This window comes from Manihot esculenta, chromosome 18 (genome assembly GCF_001659605.2).
Source record: "Manihot esculenta cultivar AM560-2 chromosome 18, M.esculenta_v8, whole genome shotgun sequence".
NCBI classification, from domain to species: Eukaryota; Viridiplantae; Streptophyta; class Magnoliopsida; order Malpighiales; family Euphorbiaceae; genus Manihot; species Manihot esculenta.
In genome coordinates this window covers 28,021,791-28,045,092 of record NC_035178.2, presented here as the reverse complement: position 1 = coordinate 28,045,092, position 23,302 = coordinate 28,021,791, and positions in this window count along the sequence as shown.

Sequence of the window (23,302 nt, the reverse complement as noted above, 5' to 3'; positions counted from 1 at the left end):
TGTTTTAGGTGTGGACAGGAAGGACACATAGCACGTGAGTGTCCCACTGCGCCCAGGTTGGCTCTGTCCCAGCAAGCAGTTTCAGGTAGATTAGCTCAGCCAGTAGCTCCAGCCATAGTTCAGGTTAGTGATCGAGGCAGAGGAAGAGGGTCAGTCCCTCATTCTTCAGGTTCCCGTGGAGAAGGTCCGTCAGCTCCAGCTCGGATCTTCACCCAAGCTCAGCAAGAGGCAGACACATCGAACATGGTGGTGCCAGGTATGCTCACTTTTGAATGTTCTGATGTGTAAGTTTTTGTGAACCCTAGTGTTTTTCTCTTTCTTTAGTTGCTCTAGGAGCCGTCGAGAGGTTGAGTTGATAACTTCTGGGCTAAAGTGTTCTTTTTGGGTCAGTAGACTCAATTGTGATCCATCTGTGGCAGAGTCAGTCTGCCGGTCCAGTTCTGTGTCAGTTGGGAGTAGATGCCTTCCACTCGACTTTGAGGTCCTAGACTTGATTGTCTGGACGTCAATCGAGGGATGGATTTGGTTTTTCTACTCGTGGTGCTATCTTGGTCTGCAGAAACAAGGTAGTCAGATTTAGAGGACAGGATGGGTCAAAGATTTTCTTCTGAGGGGACACAGTAGGGGTGCCTAGAGGTTTGATGTCAGCCTGTAAGGTTCGTAGGGTGCGTAGGAGGGGTTGTCAGAGGGTCCTAGCTCTTGTTTGAGAGTTCAGCAGTCAGGTCGGGGAACCAGCCTCAGTGCCAGTTGTTCGAGAGAATTCTTAGATGTCTTCCCAGGCGAGTTGTCAGGTTTACCATCTGTCAGGGAGTTAGAGTTTGGTATAGGAGTGGTGTCTGGACGCAGAACCATTTCTACCCTTCCCTATAGGATGGCGCCTGCATAGAGAGAGGTAGCAGTAGAGTAGAGGCGAGACTTGGTAGACAAGGGGTTTTGTCCGACCTAGTACCTCACTCTGGATTGCTCCAGTATGGTTGTGGGAAATGAAGGATGAATCCTTGAGACTTTGTAACGACTGTAAGCGGTTAAACAAGGTCACTACCAAGGGCAGGTATTCCCATGTAGGATGGATGATCTATTGGGACAGCTAGTAGGAGCTGTTTGTTTTCCCAGATAGATTTGAAATTCGGGTACTACCTGTGAGAGTTAGAGTTAGTTTTGGGTTAGTAGTGAGAAGAAGCCAGTTAGTAAAGATGAGAAGAGACGAGTAAGAGTAGAGAAGGAGGAAGATAGAGAAGGATCAGAGTAGCGCAGCAGAAGCTCGTGGAGTTTAGGAACCTGGGAGTTCTTACTCCAGCGTTTGGTGTCTCTCTTTGGAGAGAAGCTTTAGGATTCGCTTGCTTGCTTGCATGCTTGTGTTTGTTGTTTTAACATTCGGGGACGAATGTTTTTGTAAGGGGGGTAGAATGTAATACCCGGCTAGAATCCGGCATCGGGATTCCTGCCTTCCGGCGGAATCTAAGGTGTTGGATCTCTCTAGAAGGGGTAAAATGTGTTTTCTAAAATGTTTTCACATGATTTCATGGTTTTAAAAGGAAAGAGAATTGAGTTTTGAAGGGAAAAGACCAAGGAGGCAATTGCCAGGTTCGGCCGCCGAAAGTGGAGTTCGGCCGCCGAACATGGGAAGGCTTCGGGAGCGCCTTTGGCCTCCGAAAGTCTTGTTTAAACGAGCCAAGGTTCGGCCGCCGAAAGTCAAGTTCGGCCGCCGAACATGCATGAGTTTAGGGGGCACGTTAGGCTGCCGAAGGTCTTCGACCAGGCCACCTATAAAAGGCCCTCAGATCGGAAATGGGTGAGTTTTCTCCCCATTCTCGAGCTCAGGTGAGTTTATGCCTTCCTTTGGTCGTTTTCGTGTTTTCTCTACCCATCTCTCAAGTTTTTCATGATTTCTACCTTTGTGTTTGAAGATTTAAAGCTTAAAAGGAGTTTTGGGAGCTTGGAGCTTTTGGAGCTTGGATTCTCCATACCTCCGAGTTAGAGATCACGCAACCCTCGATCTTCAAGAGGTAAGTGTAGATCTATGCTTCCTTTTATGTTTTAATGAGTTTTAAGTAAGTTTATTGGAGTTTTGAATGGGTAGAATGGCATGTTTAGGTTTATGTGGGTTTTATACCCAGTGTATGTTATGTGATGTTTGTGTTGAGGAGTTTATGTTAGTTTATGCTCCTTTATGCTTGTGGGAGTGAGTATGCATGTTGGGAGAGAGTATGTAAGGATTTGGGTATGTTGAGTTTGGTTTTTTGGCTTGGCAGAATCGGACCTGTCGTCCAGAGGGGACCAGGTTCGGCCGCCGAAAGGAGTTTCGGCCGCCGAACCTGCATGGGAGGCAGTCTTTAGGCTGCCGAATGTGCCCCCGAAGGAGGGACTTTCGTTTCTGTCCTAGGGTTTCGGCCGCCGAACCTGCCGCCGAACCTACCCGAGTTTCGTCTCTGGAAGGGACTTTCGGCCGCCGAAGGTGCCGCCGAAAGTGCCCTGTCCAGCCGTTTCTTGGGTGTTTTCCATGCATGATTAAGTGATGTTTAGAGGGGTTTTTGGGGAGTTGTTTATGAGTTGTTAGAATGTGTTTGGCACCTCATTCGAGTCCACCTGTGTAGGATCGGACCCGAGGGACCGAGGAGGCCAGTAATGCTAGCAGTTGCAGAGTCAGTCAGCGTCTGCCAGGATGTGAGTAGAACTAAACTTAATCTTTTATGCACAAAATCTAATGCCTAAAGCATGTTCATGCATCATGATTATATGTAGTAGGTTGATTGCACTAGTTTCACGAATATGACGCATTGCATTATTTGATGTTGATAGAGGAAGGGTGGACCGAGGCGACTTCAATAGCCCATATCTGTCACGAGTCTTGTCTTAGTCCTTTGAGAGCCGGACAAGTACATGTAGGAAAGTCCATGTGAGCTCTCTGTGGATCAGACACCATGTCATGTATGTTACAGGCCTTTGTGAGCTCCTATGGGGGAGCCGGGCACCGACAGAGGGATTTTTGATGTCATGTCCATCCTCTGAGAGGAAAGATGCATGCAAAAAGACAGACTCTCAGAAACCAGGGTCCGTGGGGAATAAATATTGCATGAGCCCCGAGACGGACAAGTTATGTGATTTACTTGTGTTATGACGCATTTCATGAAAGCATGTAATTAATGAACTGTTTTCTCTGTTTCTACTCACTGGGCTTTTTAGCTCATCCCTTTCCCCTAACCCCAGTGTTGCAGGTTGAGTCAGAGTTCAGAGGCAGCAGGGTAAAGTCAAGGCTAAGTTAAGTTATGTATGTAATAGTTTATGTTTTGTAGCAGTTTAGTAGTTTTAGAAGTGGACATGTAATATAAGATGATGTAATGTAATTTGAGATAATGTATGTAGCTGATAGTAGAGTTAATGTTTATGGATTAGAGTGTGCTTGGCCCTATAGACTGGTTAATCCCTGTTGACGCATGATTATGAAATGTTTTTATGTTGAGTTGAGAACCAGGCTTGATGTATGTAATGATGACCCAGCTAGAGCATTTGATGATGACTCTAGCATGGGAAAGTTTATGTTCACAGTTATGTTGCAACTTACGAATCAAGCTTGGTGTATGTTCAGATTTCAGGTTTCATGTTAAAGTTTTTAATCATGTATGGGATTTGACCAGGTAATAGTATGTATGTTTGGCTTGCTACGGGTCCCGGCGGCCTTAAGCCGATCTGGATCCTAGCGCCGGTGGCGGTTCGGGCCGTTACAGAGGGGTATCGGTTTCCGGGCTGTTACATTCAGTGGGACCTATATTTAGCTTGCAGTCTAGCGGAACTCGCATTGTGATCTAGCCTGACAGAACCCATCTTGTGGCTTTGTTTAGTGGGACTAATGCTCAGATTGTGGCCTAGCAGAATCCACCTTATGACTTGGCTTGGCGGAGCCCGCCTTATGGCCTTGTTTAGTGGGACCAACTCCTAGAGTGTGGTCTGACGAAAACCACCTTGTGACCTAGCTGATAGAACCCACTTGTGGCCTTACTTAATGGGGCCAACGCCCAAACTATGGTCTGGCAGAACCTGCATTTTGACCTAGCAAATTTCTCCTTGTAGCCTTATTTAGTGGGACCAATGCCCCAGATTATGGTATGGTGGAACTCGCCTTGTGACCTGGCCTAGCGGAACCCGCCTTGTTGCCCTGTTTTGTAGGACCAATGCTTAGATTGTAGTCTGGCATAACTTGTCTTGTGACTTGGCCTGGCAGACCCATCTTGTGGCCTTATTTAGTGGGACTAATATCTAGATTATGGTACAGTAGAACCCGCCTTGTGTCTTGGCCTAGCAGAACCCTCCTTAAGGCCTATTTTTGTCTCAAACTTTTTGAGGAAAGCAATCCTATTGTTCCTTATCATTGAAGAACACAATATGTGAAAAAAAAATCCTAGTTAACTTGTTATTGATAAAATTTTATCAGATTATAGATATTCCAAGAATGGAAAATGGCTTGACCATCTAGCTTGGTAGCTTATAAGACCCTGGGCGAATGACCTTCGAGACCCTAAACGGTCTTTTGCAGTTCTCGTTCAACTTACTAGATCTAGCACTGCCACTTGTTGCATCTATTCTTTTAAGGACTAGGTCCCATATTAAAAGCATGTGGCCTGACCTTACTGTTGAACATGTAAGGAAGCCCAGAGATCAATGCAACCCAAAATTATGCAGCGAAAAATAAAAGATCTTTATTTTCCCTTTTAGGATCTGAATGCTTCTTTTAATTTTAAAGGAATGATAAAGAAACTAACCTTTTAGATTTTGAAAAATCTAGCAGGATTGTAGATTTACGTTTTCGTTCTGGACTGATGGTGCTATAAAACGAAAACCTTCAATGGTATCCACACAAATGTTTCTATTTGGAGTGCTAGCTCCCTGAACAGATATATTAGCTATGTGCTCCAAATCTGCAACGTAGAAAACAATCATAAAACCCCCCTCATGCTTTCTTTAAAGTTCTCAAAGAAGGTGTTTTCTGTTCACTTGTTTTCTCTCAAAGACTTTTCATTTTCACACTTTTCTTTTCATAAAACAGTTGTGGTAATCGTAACAGGCACACAATCGCATATACTAATATATCTATGCGATAAGTCATTTTCAAAAGAAAACGAAAAGATCTTTTATTTGTAGCCGTTACAGATAGGTTGCAGATATTATTATCTTATAATTATTACAAATAATTAATATTAATAATAATACCTTTATTAATATTATTATTAATTATACTAACGGGCTCTTAGCCCATTAATATGACATAGCACATCAATGACGTTCTATTGTATATGACCCAATAGGCTCACATTAATTGGCAATAGGTCCAGTCCAACAAGGCCCATAAATCATAAGTGGCCTCTAGCAAGATGTTATGACTATCCAATTAATATGAGGATTGATAGTCAAATAAAACCTAATAAACATAACATGTATTAATCCCTTTGTCACACAATATCTAGTTTAAACATAAGTCATGGTCAATGTCAAACTTATAATGTTCAAACTTATGATTTCTCGATCTCTAAGTAGACTAATAAAATTAAATGATATTGATCACACTATGAATTCATTTGAGCACGGCCATGCATTTTTCAGTCTCACTTATCGAGAGGCCCCAACAAATATCTCTTTCAAAGAGAGGGATAAATTCTATCTTGATTGTTCAATATCCTCTGCATAATTTCCATTATGTTCAATCATAACCTTTATGATTATCGGATTAAAGACAAGGTTTTGTTATGTCAAAACAAAACGGTCCTTATGTTGAAAACTATGACAATCTCAAGTCTAAAGATTAAAACATAACTATCTTGAGATTCACTTATGACAATAGCCCATGTAGTGATCTCAATGAGGGTCCATCCAATACTTTATTCTCTAACAAGTATCTATGATTATTGATTTATATCAACATACACATAATCATCTCATGACTATCAATCAATAATCATACTAGTCATATTTTATTATTATCATCATAATAATAAGTAACTAGAGATGTTAATCATTATTATGTAACATGCAAACAAAAAATAATGATAATAAAACCTCTTTTATTAATAAGTAAAATGACATACAAAAAGGTGCAAGATAATGGCTTAGGGCAAATACCCTAACACTAGTAACTACTAAATAACTTGGGTTAACCATTTTGAGTGAAATAGAAAGTCAATCCAAAAAGGTATTTGGGTTAGTTTGGACCGGACTATTACATTTATTGAATTTTTAAAAATATTTACATTGAATTTTTCAGCCTTGAAATGATCTTTCACCAACCATTCCCAATTATCTTCATCTATGCCAGTAGATACATTCTTCAAAGCTTCTTGAATGGGCCTGTTTTTCATATATGTGATATATAGTCTTTCCCTCGACTTAGTCCATAGCTCTTGCATGTGTTTAAGAACACCATCTTTGTGACTTTCAAAATCTTTACTCTCAAATGATCCCTATATGCATTGTCAAGTATTTTGTAAATAAGCACATTCAATTCTTTTATAATTGAAGAATATATATGTGTGTGTGTGTGAATGGATACCTTAACTGCTTCCCACATATGGTTCTTTTTATCAGCATCAATTTGGGACCATGTGCTCACTTGTATAGGAAAAATTTAGCGATTTCTGTAATACCCGGCTAGACTCCGGCGTCGCAATTTCAACTTTCCGATGGAATCTCCGCTGGAATCTCCACTGGAATTCGGAATCTCGGATATCAGAACCTCTAAAAGGGTAAAATGTGTTTTTACAAAATGATTTTCATGGTTTTATTATTTGGTTTTGAGTTAAAGTTTTAAAAATAAAAGAAAAATGTTTTTAAAAGGAAAATCCAGGTTCGGTAACCGAACATGGTGCTGCCACGAGAGCTTCCCTTTTGGCCCCCGAAGGTGGTCTGGCTAGCCACTTATAAGAGGCCTTCAGTCCGAAAATGGGAGAGTTTTCTCTCTCCATTTTCGGGCTAAGGTGAGTTCTTGCCCTCCCTTTTATGATTTTATGATTTTCCTTCAAATTTTCATGAGTTTTCGCTTGTTTTTTAAGTTTTAAGCTTGAATCCAAAGTTTTAAAGCTTGGAAACCTCCGGAGACTGTTTTCCTCCTCATCTCCAAGTTTGAGTCACATCTACCTTCGATCTTCAAGAGATAAGTGTAGATCCTTGCTTTTGATTATGCTTTAAGTAAGTTTTAAAAAGGGTTAAGGGTAATAAATGCATGAATGGCTAGATCTAAGATTTTAGGTCTTGAGTTTGGGTTTTGATGAAAGTATGCTCCCTTTTATGTTTTGTTGTTGTTTGTTGGGGTTTAGGCTAGTTTTTATACCCCTTATGCATGTTGGAGTGAGTATGCATATTGTAGGAGGTTGGGTGTGAGGATTTGAGAGTTTTGGGGCTGAAATGCTTAGGGCGGAATTGGGTTCTGCCATTCTGGAGAACCCAGGTTCAGTAGCCGAAGCAAGGTTCGGCCGCCGAACCTGCCTGTGGAGGCAGTCTTTGGCCGCCTAACCTGCCCCCGAAAGAATGGACTTTTGGATCTATAAGGGACTTTCGGCCGCTGAACCTGCCCCTGAAGGTTGGTGACTTTTGGATCTGTGGAGACCTTCGGCCGCCGAACCTGCCACCGAAAGTCTCTTGCCCAGCCTTCCTTAGCTTGTTTTGTATGCATGTTTTATGATGTTTTAAGGGGTTTTTGGGGAGATATTTAGAATCTTGTTAGAGTATGTTTGGTCCCTCATTTGAGTCCACCTGTGTAGGATCGGACTCGAGAGACTGTAGAGGGCAGCAGTGAGGTAACTGCTCCAGTGTTAGTAAAGCGTCAGCCAGAGGTGAGTAGAACTAAACTAATCTATTATTTTTAAAGTAATCAAACTTTTAAGCATGTTCATGCATCACAAATGACATGTTATGTAATAGGTTGTTTGCATTAGAATTTACGAATATGATGCATTGCATAATTTTCTGTTGATGTGGATGGATATTGGATGACCCACTAGCCCTCGATATGATATGATATGGAAGTCCAGGTCGAGGCCCATTCTACGCCCCTGGCACGATGCAAGAGAAAGTCCAGGTCAAGGCCCATTCTACGCCCTTGGCACAGTTGGATATGTTATGTTATGTTTAAGCGAAAGTCCTAAGGAGCTATGTCGAGGGTTGAGCACATTGGATATGTAGAGGGTTACTGGTGACAAGTCCATCCTTGATGTGTATTGTCTGTGTTGTGATGCATTTCATGAAAGCATATGGATATTAAATTGTTTTTCTTATGTTCTGCTCACTAGGCTCTTGTAGCTTATCCCTTTCCCCTAACTCCAGGTTTGCAGGGTCAAGAATAGCCCGGGAAGTCAGCTAGAGGCGGGTATAAGTTCATGTAATAGAATAGTAGTGGACATGTACTATGTAATGGATTATATTTGTGTTTTGCCCTAGTTTATGTTTTTGGTAAATCCCAGTGAACATGTTTTTATGTAAAAGTTCTTATAATGAGCTATGTTGAACCAAGCTTGATGTATGTGATGTTGACCATGCTAGAGCATTTGAGGAGGGCTCTAGTGTGGGTTTTATGTATTCAGTTTATGTTGAATGCACAGGTTGAGCTTGGTATGTGAAAAGTCTAAATTTTTATGAAAATGTACATTCATGTATGGGATTTTATCAGGTACACAGGATGCATAGTAGGCTTGCTACGGGTTCCGGCGACCTTAAGTCAACCTAAATCCTACCGCTGGTAGCGGTTCGGTTTTCGGGTCGTTAAAGAGTGGTATCAGAGCCCTAGGTTCATATGGTCGGACCTAGAGTGTCGGGCTCATAGATGTATAGAAGGGCAAGCACATTAGGAAAAATCATGTCCACTAGGATAGGATGTAGAGTCCTGTCTTGATGATGATGTGTAATGCCATGATTTTATGTATGTGTATTAATGATATGCTATGTATGATGTGGGTTCATGTGTATCCACATGAACCACATGATGCTAATGTTTGTGTGTTGTATGTTGTCTTTTTAGAAAACAGAATGCGAGGCTCACATCGATCTGCACGATTGACTAGAGTTCCACCTGAGAATAAGGGCATGGATACCCTACCCCCTGCTCTGCCAAGAGCAAGGTCTAGTAAAACCAGCAGAGGGGAAACATCAAGGGACCCTAGAAGGTCTTTTGATGTAAATAAGAGGAGAACCAATTCGGGAAGGATGTCGGCGGATGTGAGGGAATCAAAGGAAGATGATCAGAGAAGGGATGGCAGTTTAGGTGTGAGTATGTCAGAGAAAGGTATGGGAGAATCTCAAGGAGGCGCTCAAGCCTTGGGCTTTGCTTATCCACCCCAATACCAACCCTATCCACAGGGACAGGGATATCCGATGGGAGGTACATCGAATTTCTCAAGTTATAACCCATATCCTTCATTCATGCCTTATTCTCCCTTCTACCCCCCATATCCACCTTATCCCATGTTTTCACCCCCACCTTTCTATCAAAATCTAACAAACCCTAACCTTAGGAATGTTGCACCACCTCCTCCTCCCCTAGTAGAACCAAGGGTTCCTGAAACCCAATCATCTAGACCCAACCCAGCGGATGGGAGCAAAGTAAAGATGACCGACTATCTAAAGTTGGATGCTCCCAAGTTTAAAACAGGTGATGATCCATTCGAGTATATCAAAACAGTGAAGATGATAACGGATGAGTTGGGAGCTAGTGACAGTAGAGCCATTCAGATGGTGAGGTTCACTATGAGATGCAAGAAAGCGAAGGAATGGTTCAAAAACTATGTGGACCCGAGATTGGACAGCTTATCCTGGGAGCAGTTTGCAAATGAGTTTACAGGATGGGCTTTTCCAGATAGTTCAAGGAAATTGAAGGTAATTGAGTTCGAGCAGCTGAGACTAACTGAAGACATGAGTGTAAATGAATACACAGACAAATTCCTGGAGTTGCTTCAGTTTGTGGGACAGGCATATGATACAGATCAAAAGAAAGCCAGGAGGTATACCATGAGACTCCACCCAAGGTATTCCTTCCTGATTCTAGCAGCAGAGAGGGAGAGCTTCCACACCATAGTGGATGCAGCCAGAAAAATAGAGGCTAGTGCCATTATTTAGGGGATAGTAAAGCAGTAGGTGGCACAGTCTTCGGGTTCCAAAACCCCAGGTTTGCAGGGTCAAGAATAGCTCAGGAGGTTGGCTAGAGGCTGGTATATGTAAATGTATTAGTATAATAGTGGACATGTAATATGTAATGGATAGATTTGTGCTTTGCCCTAGTTTATGTTTTTGGTAAATCTCAATGAACATGTTTTCATGTAAAAGTTTTATAGTGAGTTATGTTGAACCAAGCTTGATGTATGTGATGTTGACCATACTAGAGCATTTGATGAGGGCTCTAGTGTGGGTTTTATGTATACAGTTTATGTTGAATGCACAGGTTGAGCTTGGTATATGAAAAGTTTAAATTTTTATGAAAATGTATGTTCATGTATGGGATTTTATCAGGTACACAGGATGCATAGTAGGCTTGCTACGGGTTACAGCGACATTAAGTTGACCTGAATCCTAGCGCCGGTTGCGGTCCGGTTCCCGGGTCATTAGAATTTCGAATAATCTTCCCTAAATGCCTAGTAAATGACTTGTGATCCTTTCCAATGCTGCGAATTTTTTAGAATATGACTTTTAGCTTCTCCCCCTTATTCAAATTTGCCATTTCTTTGACCATATTCCTTCCTCTTACATATTTTTTTCTTTTTGGTTCCATTTAAACCTACAAGAATATAGAAGTTGTTAAAACTACTTTACATTATGAGAAAAGTAATCATGCATTCTGTGTGCAGGACCAGAATAGGAGCAACATTCTACACTTGCATGTGCTCCTGCAAAATTTATGCAGTAGTGCTCCTGCATAATCTGCGTAGGAGCACAATTTGTGCTCCTCCAAAATCTGTAAATTGTGCTCCAGCACAATCTCTACAAGAGCACAATTGTGCTCTTGTAGAATTTGATTGTGCAGGAGCACAAAATCTGCTTCTGCATAATATTTTGAAAGGGTTTGAAAAGCTATTCACAATAAACAAAATCCTAGTTGTTCAAAGATAATAATTAGAAGAATACCTGTCACATTTTCCCTTGATCCACTAACTTGCATTGGACTAGATTGATGAGTCAAGGAAGCATCATATGAGGTAATAGTTGGATTACTTTCATCTAGAGAGCAAGCTAATCTTTGTCCTTGTCCATATTCCTTACCCAAATAACATAATGGTATCAACAAGTTATTGGGAAATCCCGAGATTATTGCAACCTATTAATCTCGTTGAAAAGATTAGCTTTGGCCTATTAATCTCGTTGAAAAGATTATTTCATCATATGAGACTAACCTATTAATCTCGTTGAAAAGATAAAATGTTGGACTGATGGTGCTGCTTTTTCAAACGAACACCCTCTATGGTATCCACACAAACGTCTTCTATCATTCTAGAGTGCTAGCTCTCTCAAAGATAGATAGATTATGTGCTCCACAAACTGTAGCTATTTAGACTGAGTTTTCTAAAAAATATATCTCTTCCACAATTCGTAGAAGGGGTATTTATATGTTTCAGCCTTTTATTTTTCCCACAACTCCTTTTCCTAAAAGGAGTTGTGTTCATAACCCACTATCACAATCTCGCAGATACTCAAATATCTTATGTGATAGAGTCCTTTATCTGTAACAGTTACAGATAGACTGCAGATCTTTATTATTATCTCATAATAAAAATGATTAATAATAATAACACTTTATTATTATTAATTATATTAATGATTAATATTAATAATAATAACACTTTATTATTATTAATTAATATTAATAATAATAACGCTTTATTATTATTAATTATATTAATGATTAATAATAATAACACTTTATTATTATTAATTATATTAATAGGCTTTGGCCTTTTAGCTCATTAATATGTCATAGCACATCAACAACGTTCTTTTGTGTGTGACCCAATAAGCTCACATTAATTGGCAATAGGCTCAGTCCCACAAGGCCCATAAGTCATAAGTAGCCTCTAGCAAGACATTATGACTACTCAACTAATATGAGGATCAATAGTCCAATAAAACCTGATAAATAGAACATGAATTAATCCCTTTATCACACGATATCTAGTTTGAACATAAGTCATGGTCAATGTCAAACTTATAATGTTCAAACTTATGATTTCTCGATCTCCAAGTAGACTGATAAATTCAAATGATATTGATCATGCTATCAATTCATTTGAGCACGGCCATGCATTTCTCAGTCTCACTTATCGAGGGGCCCAGAAGATATCTCTCTCAAAGAGAGGGACAAATCCTATCTTGATTGTTCATTATCCTCTATATAATTTCTATCATGGTTAATCATAACCTTTATGATTGTCCGATTAAAGACAACGTTTGGTTATGTCAAAACATAACAGTCCTTATGTTGGAAACTATGACAATCTCAAGTCAAAGAATTAAGACATAACTACTTTGAGATTCACTAATGACAATGACCCATGTAGTGATCTCAATGCGGGTCCATCCAATACTTTGTTCTCTAACAAGTATCTATGATTATTGAATTATATCAACATATACATGATCATCTCATGATTATCAATCAATAATCATACTAGCTATATTCTATTATTATCAACATAATAATAAGTAACCAGGGATGATAATCAGTATTATGTAACATGCAAACAAACAATAATGATAAAAACCTCTTTTATTAAAACCAAAACAATATACAAAAAGGTCCAAGATAATGGCCTAGGGCATATACACTGACAATCTCCCACTTGCACTAGGCCTAATCATACAAGTATCTAATACCCATAGACCTAATGTGTTGATTATGCTTGACCTTTGAAAAAGGCTTGGTCAGTGGATCAACAATGTTGTCATTTATGTTTACTTTGCATATTTTGATATCTCCTCTATCAATGATCTCTCGAATAAGGTGATATCGCATGAGTATATGTTTAGATCTCTGATGAGATCTGGGCTCCTTTGCCTGTGTTATGGCACCATTGTTATCACAATAAAGGTCCATAGGATTTGCAATGCTGGGAACGACTCCCAATTCTGTGATGAATATCTTCAACCAGACTGCCTCTTTACCTGCATCTGATGCTGCTATATACTCAGCTTCCATTGTAGAATCTGCTATAGTGCTCTGCTTGAAACTTTTCCAGCTAATAGCTCCACCATTTAAAGTGAATATGAATCCTGACTGCGATCTGAAGTCATCTATGTCGGTTTGGAAACTAGCATCTGTGTAACCACTTACAACTAGCTCGTCTTCCAAACCTCCATAAACTAGGAATGCATCCTTAGTCCTTCTAAGGTACTTTAGGATATTCTTAACAGCTGTCCAGTGACTTTCACCGGGATCTGTCTGATATCTGCTCGTTGTGCTCAAGGCATATGAGACGTCTGGTCTAGTACGTAACATCGCATACATGATAGATCCAATAGCAGAAGCATAAGGGATCTTATTCATCCGTTCTCGCTCATCAGATGTCATAGGATATTGATTCTTACTGAGATGAATACCATGAGACATGGGCAAGAATCCTCTTTTGGAATCTTGCATGCTGAGCCTCTTCAGCACTTTGTCAATATAAGTACTTTGACTCAGACCGGTTATCCTCTTGGATCTATCCCTATGGATCTTAACACCAAGGATATAAGCAGCCTCACCTAAGTCCTTCATTGAAAAAGAATTCCCTAACCAAGTCTTAACCTTTTGCAAGGTAGGGATATCATTTCCAATGAGTAATATGTCATCCACATATAGGACTAGAAACACAACTGCACTCCCACTAACCATCTTGTAAACACAAGGTTCATCTTCATTTTTTATGAATTCAAAGTCCCTGACTGTCTCATCAAAACAAAGATTCCAGCTCCAAGAAGCTTACTTCAATCCATAAATGGATCTCTGAAACTTGCAAATCTTTCCAGAATTCTCAGGAATTACAAAACCCTTAGGTTGTGTCATGTACACATCCTTGAGCAAGTTTCCATTAAGAAAAGCTATTTTGACATCCATTTGCCATATCTCTTAATCATAGTACACAGCAATGTCAATGAGAATTCTAACCGACTTAAGCATTGCAACTGGCGAAAAGGTCTCATCATAGTCTATACCATGAGTTTACTTGAAAAATTTTGCAACAAGCCTTGCTTTGTAGGTATGCACATTTCCATCCATTTCAGTTTTCTTCTTGAAAACCTATTTGCAACCAATGTTCTTAACACCCTCAGGGGGATCAATTAATGACCAAACTCGGTTGTCATACATGGATTGCATTTTAGATTTTATGGCACAAAGCCATTTCTCTGGATCTAGACCTGACATAGCCTCTTGATAGGTAGTAGGCTCATCTTCATCAATGAGCAAAAGTTCACGACTATCAGTCATGAGAAATCCGTATTTCTCAGGCTGATGACGTGTCCTATCAGATCTGTGTGGGACTTGTGTCACCCTTTCAGTTTCCACAACTGTTTGTGGTTTTGAAAGTGGTTCTATTGACGGTTCAATGCTCTCTTGTGGTGCTTGAGTTTCCTCAAGTCGCACTGTACTCCCACTGAATCTCTGAGAGATAAATTCTTTTTCTAAAAAGGTACCATTTCGAGCAACAAACACTTTGTTCTCTGAGGGAATATAGAAATAGTATCCTTTAGTTTTCTTAGGGTACCCCACAAAATTGCACTTGATAGAATTTTAGAGCTAGCTTATCTGAAATTGGGCGTTTCACATAAGCCTCACAACCCCAAATCTTAAGGAAAGACAAACTGGGCATTTTGCCAGTCCATAACTCATATGGTGTCTTTTCAACCGCTTTCGATGGTACTCAGTTTAGAATAAATGCAGCTGTTTTCAAGGCATAACCCCAAAATGATAAAGGGAGATTTGTTTGACTCATCATAGATCGAACCATATCTAATAAAGTTCGATTTCTCCTTTTAGAAATACCATTCCATTGTGGAGTTCCTGGAGGAGTCAATTGTGAAACAATTCCACAATTTCTAAGATGTTCATTAAACTCTTGGCTCAAATATTCACCACCTCGATCAGATCGAAGCATTTTAATAGTTCTACCAAGTTGATTTTGTACTTCATTTTGAAAAGTTCTAAACATTTCTAAAGATTCATGCTTATGTTTCATTAGGTAGACATAGCCATACCTATTGAAATCATTAGTGAATGTAATGAAGTACTGATAACCTCCCCTGGCACTAATGCTTAGTGGGCCACATACATCTATATGTATTAAGCCCAATAAGTCTAAAGCCCTTTGACCTTGTCCAGTAAAAGGATCCTTTGTCATCTTACCAAGCAAACAAGATTCACAATTTTCAAATGATTCATAATCAAATGAATCTAACAAACCATCTTTATGGAGCTTAGATATGCGATTCTCATTTATATGACTAAGACGACAGTGCCATAAATATGTTGGATTTAACTCATTTGGCTTAGTTTTCTTAGAAGTTATGTTATAGATATTGTTCTCTCTAGAATCATCTAGATTAAGGACATAAAGGCTATCATATGAATTTGCAATACAATAAAGCAAACCATCTTTATTAATGGAGCATTTCTTATTCTTAATAAGAAATGAAAAACCTTCATCGTCCAAAATAGAAACTAAAATAATATTCCTACTCAAAGTAGGAACATAAAAGCAATTGTTCAAAACTAACAAAAGTCCATTGGGCAAAATAAGTTCATAAGTCCCTACAGCTAATGCAGCAACTCTTGCTCCATTGCCTACACGTAGGTCCACATCGCCCTTTTTCAGTTTTCTACTCCTTTTGAGACCTTGCATATTTGTACAAATGTGAGAACTACATCCGGTATCTTATACCCATGAAGTAGAAATAGATAAATTAATATCTATAATATAAATACCCGAAGTCGTAGTCTCACTACTCTTCTTCTTCTTACACTCATCCAAATAGAGTTTGCAATTTCTCTTCCAATGCCCTGGTTCCTTGCAATGGAAACATATTCCTTCCTTAGGAACTATTTCCTTAGGAACTTTTGCCTTGGATTGCGATTCAGGCTTGCCTCATCCCTTAAACCCATTACCACCTTTAGACTTAGGCTTCCTCTTATTTTTCATGGGCTTACCCTTATTGGCATTCAAAATTTGGGTAGGCCTTTTCTTGATATTTACCTCAGCTGTCTTTAGCATCCCATGCAGCTCAGGGATGGATTTCTCCATATTGTTCATGTTATAGTTCATGACAAACTGAGAAAAACTACTGGGTAAAGAATGTAGGATCAGATCCGTAGAGAGTTCTAAACTCAGAGGATAGCCAAGCCTAGCAAGGTGATCAATGTAGCCTTTCATCTTTAAAACATGAGCCCTAACTGATTCACCTTCAGCCATTTTGTAATCATGCAATGCAATGGTGGTTTCATACCTATCCTGTCTAGCTTGTTGTTGGAAAGCCTGTTTGAGATGGACACTCATCTCATAGGCCTCAAGGTGCTCCAGATCCTTCTGAAGTTCTGGGCACATAGTTGCCAACATAAGACATCCAATGTCAATAGAATCATCCATATACTTCTTATGCTTGTTCTTAACAGCATTAGTAGCATCAGCAGGAGGTGGTTTAGGGATAACTTCATTAAGCACATAGGACATTTTCTCTTACTTGAGAACAATTCTCAAGTTTCTAAACCAGTTAACAAAATTAGTCCCATTTTCTTTCAGTTTATCCTTCTCAAGGATGGATTGCAGTGATAAGGTGGAATTATTATTAGCAGCCATAATTATCTACAAAATATGCAAATATAATCAATTTAATATTGAGGTGATAATAATCTCCCACTAAAATATAACCCTTAAAAAGAATTATTCAAAATAATAATATTTTAGTGGGCTAAGATCCATATCTAACCTAATTCTAAGTCAGCTTTGGCATGACGCTTAGAAATAAGTTATTTAGGTAGGTAACCCCTTACCAATTACATCTAATATAACTCTTAGATTATGAGGTGTTGACATCATATGTCAAATGCATGTTATACCCCATCTAATGCCTTAGGCCCAAAACCGTTTTGATAGCCTAATTAAGTTCAACCAAAATTAAATAAATGAGTAACTCTTACCTCCTATCTTACTAGGATAACCTAAGCACTTTGCTTTGGCAAAACTTGCATTTTGGTGATCTTAGTCTTGATAGGTATTTAATATATGGGTGGCATTAAAACTTAAAATTTTAGAGTGAAGGTTCAACTTTTAATTTTAATTATTTTGTCTTGCATATATATATATATATATATATATATATTATAGCATCCTATATGCATACACATATATATAGACTATCATGCATAGTATCTCATACTCATATATGACAAAATAATAAAATATAGTCATTTAAATATGATTTAAAGACAAAGAAAATAATTTAAATTTATTTTCTTATTAATATATATATATATATATATATATATATTATTTTATTTTCAGGGGCAGAATTGTAATTTGGGCATTATCTTCTTCCTCAAGAAGTCCTATCCGCCGCCATCTGCTGCTTCACTATCTGCCATCGCACGTTCATGTGCACAAGGCAGCTGCTGTGGCCATCACGTGTGATGGTTGGCAGTAGCTGGTCCTTTCCAAATTATGGGTTCACGATGATTGTTCATCGTGAATCCATTTTTATTTTTATTTTTATTTTTTTTATTAATTTAATTTTTCTAAAAAAATTAAAATTATCTAAATGATCTAATCATTCATCCATAATTATCATGCCATTTTAATAAACATATATCGCATATATAATATCAATCATGGCATAATTAATTTAAACGAAAAGCACAGGTTGGCTCTAATACCACTGTTGGGAAATCCCGAGATTATTGCAACCCAAAGGCGCAGTGGAAAAATAAAATTTCTCGGATTTCCTTTTTCCAAAATCCGAGTGCTTCATTTAATTCACAAAAAGGATATGAGACTAACCTATTAATCTCGTCGAAAAGATACAATGTTGGACTGATGGTGCTGCTTTTTCAAACGAACACCCTCTATGGTATCCACACAAACGTTTTCTATCCTTCTAGAGTGCTAGCTCTCTCAAAGATAGATAGATTATGTGCTCCACAATCTACAGTTATTTAGACTGAGTTTTCTCAAAAAATATATCTCTTCCACAATTCATAGAAGGGGTATTTATATGTTTCAGTCTTTTATTTTTCCCACAACTCCTTTTCCTAAAAGGAGTTGTATTCATAACCCACTATCACAATCTCGCAGATACTCAAATATCTTATGTGATAGAGTCCTTTATCTGTAACAGTTACAGATAGACTGCAGATCTTTATTATTATCTCATAATAATAAATGATTAATAATAATAACACTTTATTATAATTAATTATATTAATGATCAATATTAATAATAATAACACTTTATTATTATTAATTATATTAATAATTAATAATAATAATGCTTTATTATTATTAATTATATTAATGATTATTAATAATAACACTTTATTATTATTAGATATATTAATGGGCTTTGGGCTTTTAGCCCATTAATATATCATAGCACATCAACAACGTTCTTTTGTGTGTGACCCAATAGGCTCACATTAATTGGCAATAGGCCCAGTCCCACAAGGCCCATAAGTCATAAGTGGCCTCTAGCAAGACATTATGACTACCCAACTAATATGAGAATCAATAGTCCAATAAAGCCTAATAAATAGAATATGAATTAATCCCTTTGTCACACGATAGCTAGTTTGAACATAAGTCATGGTCAATGTCAAACTTATAATGTTCAAACTTATGATTTTTCGATCTCTAAGTAGACTGATAAATTCAAATAATATTGATCATGCTATCAATTCATTTGAGCACGGCCATGCATTTCTCAGTCTCACTTATTGAGGGGCCTAGAAGATATCTCTCTCAAAGAGAGGGACAAATTCTATCTTGATTGTTCATTATCCTCTATATAATTTCTATCATGCTCAATCATAACCTTTATGATTGTCCGATTAAAGACAACGTTTGGTTATGTCAAAACATAACAGTCCTTATGTTGGAAACTATGACAATCTCAAGTCAAAGGATTAAGACATAACTACTTTGAGATTCACTAATGACAATGACCCATGTAGTGATCTCAATGCGGGTCCATCCAATACTTTGTTCTCTAACAAGTATCTATGATTATTGAATTATATCAACATATACATAATCATCTCATGATTATCAATCAATAATCATACTAGCTATATTTTATTATTATCAACATAATAATAAGTAACCAGGGATGATAATCATTATTATGTAACATGCAAACAAACAATAATGATAAAAACCTCTTTTATTAATAACCAAAACAACATACAAAAAGGTCCAAGATAATGACCTAGGGCATATACACTAACACAAGTCTAAGCAAATTAAATAATAAAAATAGAGTAAATCACACAATCAGACATGCAATTACTATTTGAAGTTAAAAAAATAATGCTAAATATAGGAAAAAGAAGAGAGCATTTACTACTTTCATTTGCTTTAATATTTTCATGTGGACCAAGATTTGAAGGCACAATTGGAACATTTAAAGATGTTCTAGGTGATTTAGATGCACTCACAATATTTTGGGAGCTAATTAATCTCAAATCTAGTGATGCAGAATAATTAGCCTTAGATTTTATGGCAGACTTGGATCAGGCATAACTTCCATTGTCGACGTCGGTTGGAGGCCCACGACACCTTTTCGGAAAGAAAATTTTGAGACGCACGACTTTTAAAAGTGTGACTAGGGTTGTAGGTTTATGACAAAGTTCGAGGCGAAAATTCCATCGTTTAAGGGGTCAATTTTGCATTTTTATTATTTGTTTGAATTTTTTTGTAATTTTTTATATTAAGGTTTTTGCTATTATAAGTAGCTCTTTTCTTGCCTATTTGAGACACTTTTCAACTTTCAAAAATTCAATAAGAGATTTTGGCTCCTAACCTTTCATCTTTTAAATTTCGTCTTAACCAAACGTTATTGGTTAAAACTCTTGACGAAGTCTAATAAGTCCTATTTCGCCTAGTCCACGCATCATACTCAATACACCTGGCTTCATGTAAATATGCTTACTTACCTCTGAGTTAGAATCCATTCTATTCTTTATGGTGGTTAGCTTCATCATTATCCTAATAAGCAAGAGTTAGCTTCATCATTGTATTAATAAGAATTAAAAGCATCATATAATATTAATAAAAATAACCTTAACCATTAAAAAAAAACCTCAATAGAAACAAATTAAAATTTTTCAATATAAATGATTATTATAATCAAGGCCTATTCTAACAAAAGATGTAAATTTGCTAAGAATAATAAAGTTTAGACCTTTAATAATTTTTTTCTTTTTCTTCTTCTCTTATTTAAAAAGATGCTCCATCTACAACCATTGGCTCAAAATTTTTTATGCTCTAAAAAATTTCACCTTCCACGTCTAGTGAGGTGGTTGGATGAAAATTTGAATGAAATAATTCACCATTTTGATAAGCTTCAATTGTATGGTTTAGATTATTAACCTCATCCTTTAAGTTTATTGGCATTGCATATAGATCATGAAGTGGAGTCTTTCTCACAACCAGCTAACCTTTGTAATCATTGTCAACAACATAAAACACTTAAGATGCTTGGCTAGGTAACACAAATGGCTCATTTGTCTTTAAAAGTCTTTGGGAGTTAACACTAACAATTTCATATTCATCCACTCTAACTCCCTTATTTGTATTATAGACATCCCACCATTTACAACGAAATAACACTAATCGCCTTACTTCGAGATATTGCAATTCAAGAATATTAGTTAAGACCCATTAAAATCAATATTGGCAACATCTACGCCATTGTCACCAACTACTACCACTCCACTATTTTGTGTCATCAAACCTTTTTTATGGTCTTCTGTATGGAATTTATATCCATTATATATGTTTCCTTTAATTTGGGTAACACACTGAGCAGGATCATGAGATAATAAATATAAATCTTCCATATTTCTTTCATTACCGTTCTTATGTAAACTTGTCACCTACACTAAATATTAGATTTAAGAATATAAGTCTTATCATCAATCATGAAAAATCACATAGAAAAATATATAGGCTTCTTATTGCACTTATTTTAACTTTAAACAAATTACTAAAATACTTATGCCATGCTTTATCATAGAGGTATGTGCTACTTGCATCAATTTGGGAATACTCCCTATATAATGAAATAATGGTCTTTAGTAAATAATTGAGGAATTAAAAAAATAAAAAGTAAAGACAGGATCAAAATTATATACTAAGTAAAAGTTGAACTTCATCAAAACTTTTCAACACATATATATGCGCTTGCTCTAACTTGTGCATACCAAGGTCAAGTACTTTGCCTGCTCCTACAGGTCACCCAAAATGGGAGAAAATTTGCATGCTTTCAATATGCTCAAATTCACCAAATTGTGCTTATGTTATTCAAGTACCTTGAACAAAGAGTCATATATTCATTACCGATGTAGCGTTCAACAATTAAACCCTCAAGATGAGCAAAGTTGCGAATTAGATATTTTAAGGCATACATTGTCCGTTCTACAAAATGCATCCATCAATAGTGAGCAGCCCAACAATCTTAGCTTTATTAGCCAAATGAATAGAAAAATGAACAATGATATCAGAAAATTAAGGTGGAAAGGTCTTCTCTAACTTGTAAAGCGTGATGGAAATTTGAGATTCAATTTGTTCTAACTGATCCAGCCTTAACACCTTAGCACCAAGCATATTGAAAAACATAAACAACTCAAAAAGTAGTTCATAAATAGTTTTAGGAAGAAGGCCGTGTGTTGCAAAAGGAAGCAAGTGTTGCAAAAGGACATGACAATCATGGCTCTTTAAACCCAAAAGCTTATGATCTTTAAGGTTGACACAATGAGAAATATTAGATGAAAATCCATCTAGGACCTTTAGTTGTTTCAAGAATGGACAAACTTTGTGCCTTTCTTTAAGTAATAATGTGTAAGATGCAATAGACAACTTTTACTTATCTCTTTCCTTAATTGGATGTAATTCTAGTCTTACTTTCATTGCTTGCATATCCAATTGAGCTTTAAGATTGTCCTTGGTCTTTCCTTTCATGTGCATGATTGTTCCAATTATATTATCACATATATTTTTTTTCAATGTGCATCACATCCAAATTATGCCTCATTAATAAGGTCTTCTAATATGGAGATTCAAAAAATATACTTTTCTTATTCCAATTGTCCCCCGACTTTCATGTGACACTTAAATCTTTCTAATTAGATCTTTTGTTAACTTTATCCCATCAAGATCTCATACTTGTTCAAGAATTTCACTTCCAGACATAAGAAGGAGGTAATCTATGCTCTATTGTACATCAAATGACTCCTTTTGACTCCTCTATTTATGAGTGGTTGGAAGATAGTGTCAATATCCCATGTAACATTGCTTCAAACCATTAGCTAATCTAAGCCAAGAAATGGTCTTTATTACAATAAGGACAAGCTAATTTTCCCTTGGTACTCTATCCAGACAAGTTTCCATATGCCTGAAAATCATCAATAGTCCAAAACAAGGCAGCATGTAAATAAAAATTTTGTCGTGTTGATGCATCAAATATCTTCACTCCAATTTCCTATAACTTATTTAATTCTTCTATTAAAGCTTATAGATAGACATCAATTGCATCACTGGAACCTTCTAGACTAGGAATAAGCATAGATAAAAATAAATTTGATTACTTCATGTACATCCAAGATGAAAAATTATATGGAATTAGAATCACTAACCATATGCTATATGGTGTTTTTGAATTTGTAAATGGTTGAAAACCATCGCTAGCAATGCCAAATCTAATATTCAGAGAGTCTAAGGCAAATGACTTATGAAGCTCATTAAAAGACTTCTATGTCATTGAATCTACTGGATGTTGAATAACCCCACCATCAACTCTTTTATCATGGCGCCATCTCATTAAACAAGATGTTTTAGTAGGCATAAGTAGTCTTTAAAGTCTAGACTTCAATGAAAAATAACAGAATATTTTCATTGGTATTTTCTTACACAATATTTTCATTGGTATTTTCTTACTATTTGCTTTCGACCTTACTTCAACATTATGCTTATCATATATCCATCTAGAAGTACCACAAACCTTGCAATAGTTAGCATCCTTGTCTTTCTTCCAAAATAAGATTTAGTCATTTCTATAAGCATCATTCTTTTTATATGAAAGACCAAGATCTCAAATT